The sequence below is a fragment of the Meleagris gallopavo genome, chromosome 4 (genome assembly GCF_000146605.3).
Source record: "Meleagris gallopavo isolate NT-WF06-2002-E0010 breed Aviagen turkey brand Nicholas breeding stock chromosome 4, Turkey_5.1, whole genome shotgun sequence".
Lineage (NCBI taxonomy): Eukaryota > Metazoa > Chordata > Aves > Galliformes > Phasianidae > Meleagris > Meleagris gallopavo.
This window is the reverse complement of record NC_015014.2, coordinates 60,939,719-60,944,154: the sequence shown is the minus strand read 5'-3', so window position 1 is coordinate 60,944,154 and position 4,436 is coordinate 60,939,719.

The following is a 4,436-nucleotide window of genomic DNA, read 5'->3' as shown; positions in this document are numbered from 1 at the left end:
AACCAAACCAAACCAAACAGAAACAACCAATAAACAGTAGGCAAAAACTTTTTTGTTTCTACTAACTACTAGTTTTGATATGATTGGGAGGGAAACTATGATGAGATTAATGGCTTCTTACAATTATTTTAAGTGAAGTGGGTGGCTACACACTCAATTGTAGAGTCATTTAAACCAAATTCAGAACATGTCTCATTATTCGGTTAATAGCATACACGTATTTTAATCAATGATCTCAGATCCTACATTTAAAGCAGACTAAAAAAGCTTTAATTCTGAACTCTATTTCCTGACTTTCTACCCTCGTATTATACATAGGCAAGAGGGTTCTTGTATGCAATTTCTTACGTATTTTCTCTCTATTTTAAGAAAGAAGACAAAAGAGGAGGGGAAAAAAAAACCTTAAAATGTTACCAAGTCTTCAAAACTTTATTGCCTTGAGAAATGACTACTACAACAGCATGCAAACACCTCTAGCAATGACAGCTTAGCTGGGCAACCCGACTGCACTGCAGTATTAACACATGTACCACTTGTGTCCAGCTCTATACATACCAGGACACATGCTATAAGCCTCATCAGCCTCATCTGCTGTCTGCCTTTTGAAGTCCACAGTAGAAGTATTTTTCTATAACTGCAAGACTTGCAGAAGCTCTTTCTTAGCCTTTTTTTGCCCCTGCTGAGGTGAGCAGACTAAAATAAATAATTTGGCAAACAGGGTGATTCAGTGTTCCAACTGATATCTTCAACCAGAGGAAACTGAGTTTGAAGTCAACAAAAACAACCTCTACCCACAACCTGGCAGCTTCAACAGCTACCTGCTCCATTGGAAAGTCATCTTGAATCCTTCCTTTAGCATCTCAAACTGAAGAGCACTGTTGTTGTGCATACAATGTTGGACTTCTGAAAAGCACACCTGTTGAAACACCATGTTGCTAAGCAGATCCATGCTAAGAAACTCTGCTACACAACTGCCTTATTCAAACTCATTACCACTCCAGCCTGGCTTTTCAGAAGAATGCCGTGATACTGTACTCCAACTGGGAATTAAAATGAATGACATTGCCAGCCCAGGAATTACTGTCTTGGATACTGCAGTCTTCCAAAGATCATTTTCTTATTTGTTATGGATAAAATGACTATAGGAATAAGAACATATTGCTTAGAGCACTAGTAATAAGTGCAGCTGCTTTCTTACCATCAAATTAAATATCAGGTACATGCAAAGTACTATAATTACCACTTTCATGAAAATTCAAACCAAAAAGGATAAGATCTGCAAGATAAGAACATTGTAAAATTCAAGAAAAAAATAGAAATGGAAACATAAGAAGTTAGAATTGCTTAGGTTCTACTAAGATTTTCCCAGTTCCAGCATGATGTTCTGTTTCTAACGCTTCCCTGTAATCAAACATGCATTTAAAGCTCTCAAACATTCACTCATGTTGCAAATGAAAAATAACGAGATTAGAGATTAGAAATACTTAAACTTCAAAAATAACCCTGGACTGTAAAAATTGAGAGTGAAAAATAGAAATAGTTAAGTGCTTAAGAAGAAATGGTTTGTATCTGTTAGTTAGCTCTGGTATCTGTTACGATGATAGAAAAGTAGCAGTCCCAGCTTTTCATGTCTTATCCAGAACCTACTGTCTTATCCAGGAACATACTGCCCTGGATACTTGATGTCATATACAAATATTTCCAGTGGCAAAGTCATATCATAGAGCTCTTCAGCAGTGTCCTCTGTAATACGCAAGCAATTATACTGTATAGTTTAACTTAAAGTGAAATAATTTAGCATCCAATTCCAGCAGAAACTCTCCAGTTAAAACTGCTGTGTGTGGCAGACACAGAGATGGAAAAGAGGCACTGGAAAACAGTTTGCAGCACAAAGAAATCTTAATGATGGAGAAGCGTATCAGCAGAAAGTTTTCCTATCACCTCCTTCAGTTCTCACAAAAGGTTATAGAAAACATAGAGGTGAAGCATTAAAGCATGCAAATCCCACAGGAATTCTGTATCCAGTCATGGGAATCAAAGCTGATACATAAATACATCACAGTATAAGGTGGAGCTTAAAAATTGTAATTAGAAAATATCTCTCTCTTCATTTTTCAGCTTCAATGCTGCTGTAAGTATTTTTTCTTTCAATATAACCTTGGTTTTACGCATTGCTAAAAAACTCAACAACCTGGAAACCTGCAGTTGCTATAGTGATTTTCGTTAATTACACAATCTCAAAACTCCCAAACATGCTTTTCTAAGTTTTTTGGGGGCATTTTAAAAAAAAAATCTGTAAAAGAGAATCTAATTTCTGCAAGGCAACAATCTTTGTTCCATTAGAAGCACAGAGAACACCAAGTGACATTCAACAGCAGGTTTTACACGTCATTAAAATGAACATAATTTTAAATGTGGCCAAATTACTAAAAATGGAAATGACAATTTAGCTATGTAGGAACACAAATACTAACCCTTTACGATCACTTTGTGCCTGCCTCCAGCCAAACATGCTGGCTGGAATGCAGCCCCATAATGGCAAATATGGGGGTATTTAGCAATTTTGGTAGAACAGACTGCTTGCCTCTGTCACTGACGCTACTCAGGTTAAAATATTGCCTTATTTCACTTCTTTTACACGGAGAGTAACACATTTTATATTTAATTCACTTCAAGTATATTGGGCACTTTAACATTTTTAAAATATGAACCTTACCATTTCAGTAATGAAAGAACAAAACAAAACAAAGCAAAACCCCACCAACAAACAACTCCCAACTGTGTTTTTCACTTCCCACTGTAGCAAGCACTTGTTAACAAGTTGCTCACACAAGATGCCTGGTTCACTCCTGAAGAAAATAAAATCTGCACCAGCTTCTTGTTACTCAAGACAAATCTATACATATAATTTACCCAGAATTATCTTATGAAATTTCCTATATAAGGGAACACTAAGTTTAGAAAATGCTGCACTGTTTGGAGATTTAATTTTTGTCTTGCAGGGTGAAGAATAAGATGGCATGAAACACATCAAGAAGGATGCTGGCAGTGAGAAACCAGAGACATCTGCTGCACTCACATATGCCTCACTGACTGAAATCAAGCAAAAGCTGACAGACCTCATCAGCGCCGACGGGTTTGTTTTGCTGGTACTGCTCAGCTGGTTGTTGGGCAAGGGATTTAGCTGCAAAGCAAAGAGAGTCCCCACAGCAGTCTGCTTATGATGGTATTAATATGCATATTAATTGCCCTCACACTGCTTGAATGACAGAGCTATACAAAGCAGCACAGACTCACGGTGTTTGAAACATGGACTGAAAATTTGCAGCTCAAAACCATTAGGAAGCAATAGCATCCATTTCAGAAGTCATTTTAATTTTCTTAAGGTACAGAACCCTTTCCTGTCCTACAACTTTTTCCACTGAGCTTTTTATTTCTGTGATTCCAATACAGTATACTGCAATTATCATCAATCTTCTGCCAGTTGTAGAAGCATTAAGGTTGGAAAAGATCATTAAGATCACCTAGTCCAACTGTCAATAAGCAGCCTTTCCATAAGGAGGGGAAAAGGAGGAAGGAAAATCTAAAGAAATTAATTGATCAAATCCAAAATGCCCACCAAAGTGAATCCTGAATTCATCTGTTATTCTGCACAGCTTAAACAAGTGCAATTGTAAAACTGCAAGAGGGAAGATTTGGAGACACAGATGATGAAGTGACTGTGATGGAGCAATGGAAATAGATTGGTGGCACATTTGTTGTCCTCCACACTATCACCTCCTTGACCAACCCCAGGAGCAGTTGCCATCTCTTGAGGGCAAATAATCTGTGCTGTAGTTTAATCCGTAGGACGGATTAATGGTTAACACTGGACCATAAGATGAAGAAAATGAATTCTCCTTCAAGTCCTGCTGAACAACTAAGTTCTGTTGACTTCTCATGTTCCCACTGAGGCACTGAGTTCTGCTGAAGAAAAACAGTGTAATGTGTGTGTTTGTAAGGAAAGGTCCAGTCAACAGGAGCTGGCTGGCAAGGCAGCTCCCTGCAGGCTCTGAAGCAGATAACCAAAATCTCATCTTTCTCATTTGTATACTGAGATAACCTTGTTTCACATGTACGTGTTCATTCAAACAGGGATAGACTGAAATTATGCAATACAATAGAATATCATTTACTGTATTCAGCTACATCCAGCAATCTTGGGCTTGGCCTAATGCATGCAGATACAAATACTGTAACAAACAGACAGATAAACATCCTGCTCTAATTGCTGGCAGAGCCTTGCTGCTTTGGCACAGGCTTGAGCCACAGTACACTGTAGATACCTCCCTTATAAACTGTACATAACACGGGCTAAAAATTCACCACCAATTCTTGTAATGACACAAAAAGAATACTATAAAATATTAGTATTTAGGACACAGGGATATACCTCA